The 14400-nt window shown below is 39.2% G+C and overlaps 1 non-coding gene and 1 pseudogene across 1 annotated transcript; one reads left to right on the top strand and one right to left on the bottom strand.

Annotated features, from left to right (window-relative positions):
* Nucleotides 1-2588: 2588 nt before the first annotated feature.
* TRNAR-ACG (transfer RNA arginine (anticodon ACG)) lies at nucleotides 2589-2661 on the bottom strand. Its single transcript has one exon. It is a non-coding gene; the product is annotated as a tRNA-Arg (tRNA).
* Nucleotides 2662-10056: 7395 nt separating this feature from the next.
* On the top strand, nucleotides 10057-10842 carry LOC107279083 (dof zinc finger protein 2-like; annotated as a pseudogene).
* The last annotated feature ends 3558 nt before the right edge of the window (nucleotides 10843-14400 follow it).

Here is a 14400-nt window from a genome sequence, read left to right as displayed (position 1 = left end):
TTTTAGATTTAATCAAATCTAATCCTATCTTACTATAAAGTTATAACCCACTAATTCTAAAGCTCAACATACAAACATGCCATCTCATTATCCACTAGCAATAATTACATATAAACTTATACAAGCATGCAATAACATCTATAATTCATTGAGTTCTACACATCAATATCCAATCATCTTCCTTCACATTCTTTTTCACAATATTTTTTAACATATATATCAATCATTTTTATAATACTTAACATATATTCATCCATATAATCCATATAATCAAAGTACAGGACATCATATTTCATCTATAATTTCATACAAAGTCTACTAAATTTATTTCTCTTAAAATAGTTTGACAAATCAGTTTTATTTGTTGTTAATAACTAATTTTTTTTTTACTTTTAGCTTGATTTTTTAAAAAATAGAAGTTACTAATTTCTGCAACAAAGCGTAGGGAATCACCTAGTAGTTTATAGTATTGGACCCATAGAATTAAGTAAAAATCAAGGGATAGATTTTATTGGCACCACATGACAACTTGAGAGCATTTTTTAGGAAGCCACGTGGCATCTTGAGAGTGTTTTAAGGAAGCTTACTGAACTTTTAGTATATAATAGATAGATAGATTATTGTCATCCTTATAAAAAATCTAAAATAATATATGTTTTGTTTAATTTCAGCAAATAGCTCATACTTATGTGTCATTTTTTGTTCTTAAAAAGTTATATTTATTTTTTTCTTTCAAAGTATAAATATCATACCTTCTGTACTTTCTTATTATATTTCTTATTTTATAAGATGTTTGTTAAGTAATTTTGTAATTAGTCAATGTATATTGTTTATGTCATGTTTAACATACACAAAAGTTAAGAAATTTTTTCATGGAGTTAGTTATATCCCATTGAATTTCTACCGATACTTAGAAGGACCACTTGATGGGTTATTAATTTCTAAATTAACATGTAATAATATATTTCTTTAACTGAAAAACCACAAAATTCCCTTGGCTAGCTCTCATGAGTCTAACCTCAGGATTGGATCGATTGGCGGCACCTTACCTATTCCTATTGGACCTACTAGCATTCTTTCGCAATTCATATTCTCCTTTAGAATACAACAATTTTGCATAATATAAAATAATTGGTGAAGGCCAGTTAGTTTTTTATTTAACCTATGACATATCGATATTTTCTTATTAACCCTAAGAATCAGAATTCATAATATTTTGATATGAAACATATTCTAAATTTTTCATATGAAAGAACTAGTATAATTTTCTATAGATTTATAAGTGGTGCATAGAAGGTAGATAATCTAATTTCTTTTCAAATATATTCAGTATTGGACTCATTTTGTTTCTTGCATTCTCTCAAACATGGAGAAGTGGATAAAAGTTCTCGCTATGTGTATGTGATTTATTAGATGTGATCATTCCAAGTTATCAGTAAATTTCTAGACATATTCTCAAGCAATTCAAAAGGAAATAGAAGGGCTACTTATTTTTTTCGTTTTGATATTCTTTTGTTGACTTTAGTTAGGAACTTGATGGGAATTTATTGTTATTGTTAAAGTGTTGCAAATGAAATAGTGCAAAAGAGAAAAGAGTATTTGGAATATGCAAAATGGAATCTTCCAGAAGTGCATGCTCTCGAAGATTTTTATTCCTTTTGTTTTCATATGACTCTAATTTTCTAGCAATTTAGAAGTGCCCATGGTAACTTAGACTTCGGATTCGACAGAGATATATATAAGGATAAGCACCGACGAGTTTGGATCAACCTATCACCACTACAACTTCCGTGTCCTCTCCCCGACCACGCTAGTCGATCGCTGAGATCTTCGCGGAGGTCGATGCCGGAATCCAGGACGAGCGTGGCGTGCGCGTGTGCTGCCCCATCTTACTTGATAACGATGAGTTTGGCATTTTCCATGGTTAATTATGCGCTTTTATACCATAGCACTAAAGATTACGTTGCGGATTATAAGAACATTTGGACTCCCTTGAATGGGTATTGTATTGTCCATAACTCCATATGGAGAAGAGGGGGATGATTTCGACTGATCGATGAATTTCAGTTCCTCGGTTTGTATTAATGATTCAAGAGTATGCCTAGCTTTGAATGGGGCTGGGTGTAGCATTTCTATGTAATTTGCAAGTAAATTTGCCATTGTAGCGTTGTAGTGTGTTTGACGTGTTTTGTTTTTTTTTTTTGCGGGGAGTGTTTTGTTTGATCTTAAAAGAGGCTAGTCAGGTCTTGGTTGGGATGGGAGATAATTGATTGATTATTCGAGAAACGCCCACGTATCTTCTGGCTAGCTTCATAAGGTGATGAGCTAGATGATCTGGGTTCGAGGCCTCACTCTTCTTAATTATTTGGCGTATTTTTTATTGATTATTCTCCTCTAAAAAGAAAGTAAAATAGATTAGACCGTACAAACTTTTTGTCAAGTTGCTGAACAACGACAAGAATTTCTGAATACACAAATACCACCTTGAAGAAAAAAAAATCCTGTGTATAGCAATATCAAAACATACATGGCCAACTTGGCACAAAGCCGAATTCTACTTTGTTAGGAAAAAATAAAAAAAAATGATACGACTCCACTGGGGATCGAACCCAGAATCTCTGGTTCCGTAGACCAGCGCCTTATCCATTGGGCCATGGAGTCATGTTTTGTTCTAAAAATTTCCATATTTTATATAAAATATTTTTATGTGAGGCATAATTTACTTTCATTTATTTCTTTTTTTTTTCGCGAAGAAGATGCAACTTACTTAGACAGCAACTTATCCTCCCATATAACACACAGATAGCAACTTGCTCGACCATAAAAAAAAGAAAAAAACAGAACCATGCACAGGTCACCGTAGTTACAGTTCACATTGCTTTTACACTATAGTTACAGACCAATTATATAATAGTTACAGATAACTTACAATGTAGTTAATACTAGTTATAGGCTGTCCAACCTCACTCCCTCGTTTTTCGCGCACACTTTTTACACTACTAAACGGTATGTGTTTTTTGTAAAAAAATTCTATAGGAAAATTGCTTAAAAAATCATAATCCATTTTTAAAGTTAGTTTTAGCTAATACATAATTAATTATGCGACAATAAGCTATTCTGTTTTCCGTGCCAGAGGGATAGACCCCTAACCGGCACAAACGAACGCAGCCATAGGATAGTTGCGGAGCACTTATAGTTTGCGGAGCACTTATAGTGTAGTTACATACCAATTACATAATAGTTACATACCACTTTTCTACGTAGTTACATACTCCCTCCATTCTAAAATATAAGGCACAACCACCCTTAACCCAAAACCAAGAAATAATTATTATCATATTGTAGTTTGAATCATCCTAATAAATATAATACATGCATCCAATAGAGTTAGAGTATGTGAGAGTGAAGGATTTTAAAAAGTAGTAATTTAATGGAGAATATGTCATAGTTAATGGCATGCATGCATGTATGCCTTATATTATGGAACATCTAAAAAAAGTGGTTGTGCCTTATATTATGGAATGGAGGGAGTATCATTTAAAGGGTAGTTACAGACCACTTACAGTGTAGTTGCACGGTTCACGGTCGGAATTAGAATTGCAGTAGTCAACCCCAGATTCATCCGATGACGAAATCTCATTTGGCGTATGAGGCATTTTTGCTTTGCAAAATGCTGGCATCTGACATATAAAAGACATATACTAAAGCTATCCGAAATTTCTGAATGGTTGCTTGAACGAGAAGGCGGGAGCTATATATCAGTATATCACCATAACATATATGCAATGCACATATTGTGAAGCGGTTTCGCAAAAAACGAAAGATCAGCAGGAGCCACAAATCTGTCGCAAGACGAATAGCAATTCCGTTAATCCTATGGGACTATAAATAACCAAAAAATAGGACATGGCCTCTTTGATAGTTCCATACAAAAAGAAAAGAAATTTACAAATAGGTCATACTTCTTGCTATTTTTCTATGAAAGTGAAGCATATGAATACATTTATAGTTTCCTTCTTTTTTTCCTATGAATTAAAGGGTCTTGTAAGAAACATTTCATAGGAATTTGAATCCTATGAAACCTTTTGCCAATCCTTTGAATCAAAGGGGCCCGTAAAGTTACGGACTTTTGCAAAGTGAGCATGCGATGAAACCTACCAACCAGTATTAGTTTGCCTTATCATATACATACATATTGCCAGCTTAACAAATACTAGTAATTTGTGTACGTGCAATACACGTTTCCCACGTTAGCTACAGTAATCGTATAAAAAGGACTCGATGTCTTCACCAACAATACTTCAAATATACCCGTCATGGCCATCAATTGAAAATAGCATTTACATCATCACCAATGAGGTGTATACAACTAGCTCCTTCCATGTGTGCAGTAGAAGTTCATGTGCTCTGCAAAACACGAAGTTTAAATCTATTTCACTTGCACGAAATGGTCATCACATATAATTCCAAAACAAAAATCATCCATAGTTGCCTTAGTGGAAGTAAAATGTAGATAGCAAGCGTAGATATTCAAGAAACACTAACATTTGTTAAAACACCTCTATATTTTCCTTGGCCACAATATTAATCTAAAGAGGACATATTGCTAAACTATTGTCACGCCCGGAGTTTTCCCTTTCCTTAGGTTCCAAATCACAAATAAATGGCCTCGAGAATTTGCTTTGGTTAACCAGGAGAAAACCCCAGCTAATAATACATTTAATAATTGGAATTGTCAGGGATAATTTTTTTTTCGAGTTCTCTTTGCTCCGAAAATCACTAACATGACTTAGGTCACCGGAGATTAAATATCAGATCACCGGAGGCAATGTTGCTAAGTTAAAAGTGTCAAGCTAATAGTTTTCTTCCTTTGCTTTGGTCATGAATTGTGCCCAATTCACTCCCCTCTCAGTCCGCGATTTTGTTTTGCATGACGAACCGTATCCATGTCAGTTCGCGGGACCGTTTCCGTTCTTTTCCTGAAACGGCATTGCATTGTTTTTCTTTTTGGGAAAGTCCTAGTCTCCCATCAGTGGCCTACCTCTATAGACCCGTGGCATATAACACCATTTAATGGTATCTAATAATAAAAGCACAGCACTTACATTACTAAATACTACTCTACATCTTTGCAAATGACACAGAGCAATCATATAAATGAACATTAAACCAACACCATTGCATATTTCCAGTAAGCTAGCTACATAATTATTACAAGATAAATATGAACTAATTAAAGTCGGCAGCTGAATAATAATATGAGTGAAGTATAAGACCAAAACTATATAAAGAAGAATATTTCATTAATGAGTGTCTTAAAATAGAAGGAAAAGCTACTAGAGACATACCCAAAATCTCCTGAAGACTTGAAGAACTAAAGAAACTATTCTATCCTACTCCACTAGCACTAGAACAATGTAAATAAACTAGAGAGCTTCTTGGATTTGATCCTTCTTGGTGCACTTTGGAATGGAGAGAGTGAGGTCCTTAAATAGGCTGCCAATGATGGTTGTGGCGATCGGAAATTGTCGGAAATAGATTATTCTTAAACAAATATGCATGCAAGCATTCCTAATTCTCCTTTATTCTGGGTATATTGACAGTCAAAATTTGTCTATAACGACAGTCAGCAGCGCCTCAGATTGATGGGCGCACGACAAAGTGGGGGTGCGGGAGAGGCGTCTCGCCTCGCCTGTGGACGCACTCATGCTGGAGCCATACGACGCAAGGGATCGAGGCAACAACATGTCAATTGGCTATTGGTGCAAAGTAGGAGGATGCAGATAAGTTCTGAGGCTAGGAGACGGCGCGGGACGCGTGGCTGTTCCTGGTTGGGCAGCACAACATGGACGAAGGATAGCGCCTAGGATCTTCTGTGACGGCGTGTGGCGGTGCTCAGGCATCAGTGTGGCTATTGATGTGGCTATGTTCCAAGGGTTGTTTAGAGATTTCCAGAGGGGGTGTTCAATCAACTTAGCCTATAAATAGTGCACCAAACCTTGGGTTTGAGGTGTCCCTTGTGTGAGAGCCATTTGGGCCTCATTGTGTGAGAGTTTAAATTCAAACTAATTAAGTTAAGGTGCATCTTTGAGTGTTTATGTTCCACTCTTTTGTAATTGAGATGAATTGAAGTTCTTTTGTGCAATTTACTTTCTCGTGATTTAAAGTCTTGCATGGGTATGAAATCCTCCCCTTCTAATATTCTGACATTTTTGCAACCTTCAAGTATTTGCTGCAGCATGTACCAACAAAACATTTTTCACTTGATGTCTTTCATCTTAAGAATAAGTGGGGACCGACCTAGTGGAGGTCATGTGTATACAACTATAAAAAGTCGAGGGTATGTGCATTATGTATTTACTATTTAGGCTATTATTGGTTTTGAATTAACTCTTTTTTCACACAAAACATTTATATTAGATGAATCAATCCACATGTAAGATTATGTTATTTTGTGTATTCGTAGAGTATTAGAACTAACATGCAATTTAGTTTCTAATATATCAACCTATCATACTTTATGCTTTTTATTGATTTTAAAAATCTGTGGGCTATAAAATAGAGATATGCTCACGAGTCTTGCATCATTAACATCGAGTTCGTCGATGACAATAGTTGAGGATAATAAGCTAGGCAGCATTACATCCTTTTGTCACTGTGGATGCTCGAGTTTTCTGATGACATTGAAGATGCACCTCTTCGAAACAATCAAAAAAACAACATTTTATCCATTTATATTATCCACTCAGTATATGTAGAATCACTGCATATGATTGTCCTTGGTCTTAAAATTAATTCACTCTTTTAGGTATATATGTTAATATTGATATAACTAATGTGTTTGTGGTGGAGATTACCATGCTAAGTGGCACATACCTGAAGGTGATCTCAGATACTTGATTCTAGTTGGAAATATCCTATACCTTATTCAATATTGAGAATCTATGTCTTCAGTTAGATGCTAATCTACAACGCGAGAAGTGACATCTTCAATACAAGATATTAAATGTAGGTCTTAAAAGTGATTGAAGATCATGACCATATGCGTCTTTAGATTGCATTGACAAAATATTCAAGGAGAACTTCTAGCTAGCTAGCTACATAAAAAAATATATATTATTTTCCACAAAAGAATAATTTGTTAGTATAATCCTTACTATAGTTTGTGAGTTAGTCTAGAGGGTTAGGTGGTAAGCTAGCAGTATTTTTTTTCTTTAACTATAAAAGATTTTCTTCCCTTAGTTAGCAGATTTTTCTTCCGTTAGTTAGCAGCTTAATAGGTTCCCTTGGCTACTATGTTTCCTTAAACTATATACCTTTATGTATACACAAGGAATGAACCAGTGTTTGTTTATCTGCACTAGTCTAGCATAGCCCGTATGGATCATCCTGGCTTACCGTGTCATGGATAAGTGTGTACAATTGATGTTGTTTGGCTGGTTAGATCAGTTGATCTTGGATGCAATGGTATAGTGGTTGGATGAATGCACATGAGGGAAAATCTTGTTTGGTTGGTTGCATATATTAGAGTTTGGTTACCTCGGGTTAACTTACCCTTTCAACTAATGGGTAAAAAATTTATAAGTCCAGCTAATTTAAATTACATTAATTAGAAATATTAAAACTGAACAAAATTGTTACACCCAGCAACAAGAAGAAGTGCATTGTTAGTCCTACATAAATTAATCACGTTGGCTGTCACCAATCCGTGTTTTTCCTTCGCTAGGCCGAACCCTAGCTCCGTCGCCATGTCAATCTGCCTCCCCATGCGTTTCCTCCTCTAATTGATTACAAAAATCGTTTCTCCACTCATCCCTCATCATTTTTCCCATGATTTTCCCCTACAATTCGGCTTGGGCGGATTTAATCTCCATTTAACTGTCGTCGATGATGGCCGGCCAGTGTCGTCGATGATGGCCGGCCAGTAAGCTTCCTCAACCGTTTTGATCCCGAGTTTTGTTCGCTCCAATTTTGGAAAAAATGGAAAGAGAAGATCGAGTAGATCAAAAGCCCTAAACCAATTTTAGGAGATCGAAAAACATTCGGCCAGATTTGATGGGGAGAATCAGCTCAAACATCATATGTGCATGGCACCATCTCGTGGAGGTAGAAGATGGAGACCCACGGCTCCACCTGCAGGTTGGGCCAAAGAATGGATTCAAAAACATCTTACCCGTTGCAACGCACGGACATTTTTTCTAGTATAAGTAAGTATTCATTATGGTATTCACTCTTCTTATTTAAGTAAGATATATTCTCATCGTTGTGGGTTCATCGCGCTGCTTCGGTAGAGTACATTAATCTTAACTTTGTACTGAGATTAAGGTAGTAATTAATAGCATAGATGTGGTGTCTAGGCTAGAGATTACCATTGTTTTTTGTGTGCCCCACGGGTTGTAGAGGTAGATGACTGGTGGTGATAGCCATGTCCATCCTTCGTAATCCTCCACGTTCGGGTACATCATAAGGCCAGAGTCTCCTTGGCAGATCAGGGGTAAGCCGGTGCCCGAAGCAATTGATAGAATTTTACTTTAACTTAAACTAAGATAAGTAAGCCATTGGAATTCCTCTCATATCTTCACCTACCATTTATGTTGTGTCCTTGGGTAATTTAGTTAGAAAACTAGTTCACACACGTTCCCTGCGGATATGACACCCTGGAATACTCTTGGGTGAAAGCTACAACGGTATCTGTGCGCTTGCAGAGAGCTTCACCTTTGGAATGTGGCATTGATTTCTACCTTGGTGTGTGTTTGAGAGTGAGGAGTGGAGGCCTATTTATGGTGTGGAAGTGACTTGAGAGAGTGGGGATGCTAAGGGAATATTCTCCCTCCAGCTCCTCTCAAACCTCCACCTATCCACAACCGACATTAGATGGTGGTTTCCTACCTTGGGACTTACGCCACTTACTTCAGGAGATCAGTAATCGTCGCCACGTGGAAGTTGAGGCCGAGGGGAGCCAGCCAGGGTTCGGCCGATCCTGTTCGCGCCGTTTTCTGTCAGGGTCACCGCTTGGTGCGTCCTCAAGTTTAGGCTGTTCTCCTCCTTGTGTGGGCCCTTTAATTCGTGTACTCTCCTCTGATTGGTTGGAGTTGTGCTTTCTTACTAGTGTTTTCTCTCAATTGGAACAAGTAATCACCTGCATACTATTGATGGTCGTTATAGACCAATTTCGATCGTCAATACGTCCAAAAATAATAGAGAACTAGCAATGCTTTAATTTAGAGATAAGGTGAAATGGGTTAAAATCATCCATTGGCTAGAGCTCTAGCTCTTCGTAGCTTCACGTGATCCATCCTTGAAAGAGAACACTTGTGTGCGTTTAGTTTAGAGATCAGGTGAAATGGGTTAAAATCATCCGTATTTTTTAATGGGATAGTTTTACTATTTGGCATTAAGAATGGATTGGTTCCATTTTTTCGAGGGAGAGAGAGGAGGTGGGTTGAATTGGACCCTTAGATTTTGAGGTGTGAATCTAACACGAATATTAGGGAAATATTCCCCTTTGGAGATCAACCCATCTCACATATCCTCAAATTAAACACTTTAGAAATGGGTTCGACCTAACCCATCCGATGAAAAAAATGCAGCTTGTTTCTGAATGGGATAAAGGTGAGTTACAAAGAACCATTGAGCTAGACTATTTCCTCATTTATCAGGAACACGCTTATCAAACTGCTAAATTGAGTTTTTCGTGAAAAATAATATATATATATATATAGAAATTTCTTTTTAGAGTAAAACACACGACCGGTCCTTAAAGTTGAAGCGAGGTTTCACTTAGATACATGATCTAGGAAAATCGTCATTCGGGTCCACGATCTTGTTTAAGTGAATCATTTAGGTCCAAAGCACCTCTGACCGGGTTGACTGGCTTACGTGGCCGTCCACGGAGGCAGCATATTTGCATTTTAGCCCCCCCACATCTTGGCTTCCCCATTTCCAATCCAACCATTCTCCCCGAAATCCTCCTCCTGTGTGATTTCTAGGGTTAGCGATTGCAGCGTCGATTGGGGTGGCGGTGGAGACGTGGCGGCGGCCGTGAGGACGACAACGATGAAGAGGAGGGAGGCGCGTACGACGGCAACGGCACGGGAGAACAAGCGCTCGTCGTCCTCATGGTGTCGTCGGCGGCCGCGTAGGCCTCCACCTCCGCGGCGGTGTCCGGCTCGGTCCCCGTGGGGCTGGCGGCTAAGAACCCGAAGCTGATGCATGAGGGCGCGCAGGACCTCAACCTGGCGTTCCCTCATCACCATGGTCATGCCCTGCAGTCACCGGAGTTCACGGCATTCCCGAGCTTGAAGAGCAGCACCATGTGCAACCCCGGAGGCAACCTGGCGGCGGCGAACGGCGCCGGTGGCAGGGGCAGCGTGGGCGCGTGTTCTCGGCGATGGAGTTGCTGAGGAGCATCGGCTACTACGTTCCTCTGCCTCAGATGGGGCCGCTAGGGATGCCGGTGGAATATGCAGTTGTGGGGTTCCATCTTGGCGAGTTCCGCATGCCGCCACCGCCACAGTAGCATCAGCAACAAGCTCAGACTGCGCTCGGTTTCTCCCAGGACACGCATGGCGGGTGCAGGCGGCAGCTCCAGGGTGTTTGGCGCGTGCAGCGCTGGGTTGCAAGAGAGCGCGGTGGGGCAGGTTGTTGTTCCCGTTCGAGGACCTGAAGCTGGTGGCGAGCGCCACGGCTAGCGACGCAAACAGCAGCGGCGATCATCAGTACGACCACGGCAAGAACCAAGGTGGCGGAGGCGGCGTCATCGGTGGCCATGAGACCCCAGGGTTCTGGAATAGCAGCATGCTCGGCAACGGAAGCAGCAATGGCGGCGGCGATTCTTGGTAAGGTGCTGTGAGCTGCTTGCCCGCCGCCGCCATGCATGGCTCATGCATGCACGCGTGGTGGTCAGCAGCTAGCAGCATGTGGAAATAGAGAAATGAGATAGAGACAAGGGGGAGCCAAGATTGGGGGGGGGGGCTAAAATGCAAATATGCTGCCACCGTGGATAGCCATGTAAGCCAGTCAACCCAATCAGAGGTGCTTTGGACCTAAATAATTTACTTAAACAAGATCATGGACCTGAATGACGATTTACCTAGATCATGGACCTAAGTGACACCTCGCTCCAACTTTAAGGACTGGCCGTGTACTTTACTCTTCTTTTTAAAATCAAATAAATTTATTTTAAAATATATAATTATTAGTAATACTTAATTAATTATATGCTACATTCGTTTTACGTCAAACAAATTAGCTCACTGATTCAGCCGCTTCGACGAAGCCTAAGTCCATCCCAATCCGATGTCAATGCGGTGATGCCCACGTTCCCCTTTTCAATCTAGCTTGTTTTAGCTTGCGAGCCAGTGTTCCTTCATCTCTTCCACCTTGTCTTCCTCCTCTTTGGCAAACACGGATAGGGGCATGGAATGAGACGGTAATGGACACGACGAGAGGAGTGTGCTGGCCAGCGAGAGCAACAAGAGGAGTGCATTGTATGATGACGCCGGGGGATAGCGGCGCATTGGGTGACGATTGGGGAAGTGAGCCCAACAAGCGTGACGACATGAGTCGTGGAGCACGTGTTGCTTTGACTCCATCGTCACCATTGCTTGGTTTTACGTAGCCATGCTCTGCAATGCACCATCGCTCCCGATGAGTGGAGTGCAAAGGTGCCAGGGCCGCCATGCAAGCTGCAGAGGAGCCGATGGGGGCACAATGACAATGCCACGATGCGAACTGATTGTCGCTGGTCTTTTTGGAGTTAGCTTCAGAGTGTTTCTTTTTTTTCTTTTTTTTTTTTTGCCTATTGCAGAATTGGGTTGGGTGCCTGGGCCGTCAAGTGGGTTGTTGGCCTAATGAGTGTTGTGCTTCTTTTGATTGCGCTTGGCTCATTGAGCTTGCGAGCCAGCTCGAGCTGACTCGTTATGGAATACGGGCCGAAATGATAGTTGTCTCATTAAAAAAAAAAACGCAATGAGACAAAGCATCTTCTAACGACGCGCTGTTGTGGCATCGTTCTCGTTGGGCCACCACCCTGATCTGTGACACCGAGCTCGTCTTCAACACGCTCTACGTCGCTGGATGGAGGTCTGATACCACTTGTTGGCAAAGGCGGCATATCGAACATCTTAAGATAGTACTGTATCAAATCCAGCAATAACAGAGCAAATGGATAAAAAACAGAGGAGAACTGAGCAACTCTCGAACTGAAAGTTTTTGGGGGCAAATTTTCTCTCTATTGAAATCAACTTCTATATAAGCCGCACAGATTTCCACGGATCAATGGATCATGCCAATGCCATCCCTGGCAGACATATGCAGTTGCTCCTGCTTGTGATTCACCTTCCGCCCGTTAATGTGAATTCAAATGGGCACAACCGCCCACCGCAGCCGGTGGTGGAGCTTTTTGCATATATGCAGTCATAGTCAATGTTCTTCAGCTTGGATTGCATGTTACCATGACCTTAGGCCTTGTTTAGGCCTTGTTTAGTTCCCAAAAATTCACATACATAAAGCATTAAATATATATGAAAATAAAAACTAATTACACAGTTTACATGTAAATCGCGAGACGAATCTTTTGAGCCTAATTAATCTATGATTAGCCATAAGTGCTAAGTAGCTCACATGTGCTAATGACGGATTAATTAGGCTTAATAAATTTGTCTCGCGGTTTCCAGACGAGTTATAAAATTAGTTTTTTTATTCGTGTCCAAAAACCCCTTCCGACATCCGGTCAAACGTCCAAATGTGACACCCAAATTTTTTTTTCGCGAACTAAACACACCCTTAATTAAAAACAAAGTCAACTAAAAAACTATCAGGGATTTGACAACATAAAGATATACACAATGTAATGGAGAGGGTTTGTTTGTCCAAGCTCTATTGGTGTCCACTATATTTTAACTGAGTGGATGGCCCAGGTTGACCTGTAAATAATTTTTTTTGGGGGGGAGACTTATAAGCTAATGGCATATGTTTGTCTTGCTTTTATGCAAGTGCTAGATATACATATCTAAGCTCCATGATCAGAGGATATGTCTATATATTATACTCCCTCCTTCCCTAAATATTTGACACCGTTGACTTTTTTAAACATGTTTAACCGTTCGTCTTATTTAAAAACTTTTGTGAAATGTGTAAAACTATATGTATACATAAAAGTATATTTAACAATGAATCAAATGATAGGAAAAGAATTAATAATTACTTAAATTTTTTGAATAAGACGAATGGTCAAACATTTTTAAAAAAGTCAACGGCGTCAAACATTTTAGGATGGAGGGAGTATGTATTAAGAAAGGTCAACACCGAGTTGGAATCACATGGCTAATATATAGTATACAAACGCCATAGTAAAAGGAAGATGGCTGAGGATAAACATGACATGTAAAGTACCATGATCAACCAGCATATATATACTAGATTAATTCTGGCCTGCAAAATTTGAATTGAACAAGTAATGAAACATATATCAACAAACAAAATATATTATCAATGTTTATCGAATCAGCAAATTAGTAATGCAGGTCGTTTATCGAATCAGTTCCTTAAGTACGAGGATTGCGTTCTATATGGTATTTCTTTTGCAATGCCATTTCAATATCAACTTTGCCTGTTAAATAGGTTTCTGTTCACGTTTTATACAATGTAATACGTGATAAAGTTTTTAAGAATATCAGTCTTATTGAATTCATAATAAATATGGAGCTGCATCTTCAAGTTTGCATCAAAAGTTCTCAACCAATGCATTTCTCATGGTTCATGCGTGACACATGGCAAACATCGATTGTACAATTGACCCACATTACATTTCATATACTAAATACTTAATTACTTCCTCCGTTTCACAATGTAAGTCATTCTAGCATTTCCTATATTCATATTGATGCTAATGAATCTAGATAAATATATATGTCTAGATTCATTAGCATTAATATGAATATAGAAAATGCTAGAATGACTTACATTGTGAAACGGAGGGAGTAGTTATTACAAACGTGGACATGAAGAAAGTTGTTGGTTATTGGTATAACCAACTACCTAATTCATGATAGTCACTTGCAGATTGATATACCATATATGTGCTCCTCATGTTATGTGGTGTCAGTCCCTAAGTGGTTTTATAAAAAAAACAGATATATTCATAGAGATGTTTCGATCTTTTTGTATTTTCTTTTCTCCGTGGCAACACAGCAGTAAACTAGGTTATAATATATATATATATATATATAATATTAAAACACAACCCCCCTCCCGCCGCACCCCCCCCCCCCACCCACCCCCCTCCCCTACTGCATCCCACCCCCATCCGTAGTATGTGTAATAGTAATTTTCTTACTACCCCACCAAACCTAAACTACCGGTAATCTATTTACTCACCTATTATGCAATATGTATATT

This window comes from Oryza sativa, chromosome 10 (assembly GCF_034140825.1).
Source record: "Oryza sativa Japonica Group chromosome 10, ASM3414082v1".
NCBI lineage: Eukaryota > Viridiplantae > Streptophyta > Magnoliopsida > Poales > Poaceae > Oryza > Oryza sativa.
The sequence above is the reverse complement of the archived record's forward strand: the minus strand, read 5'-3'. Positions and strand labels throughout refer to the sequence as shown.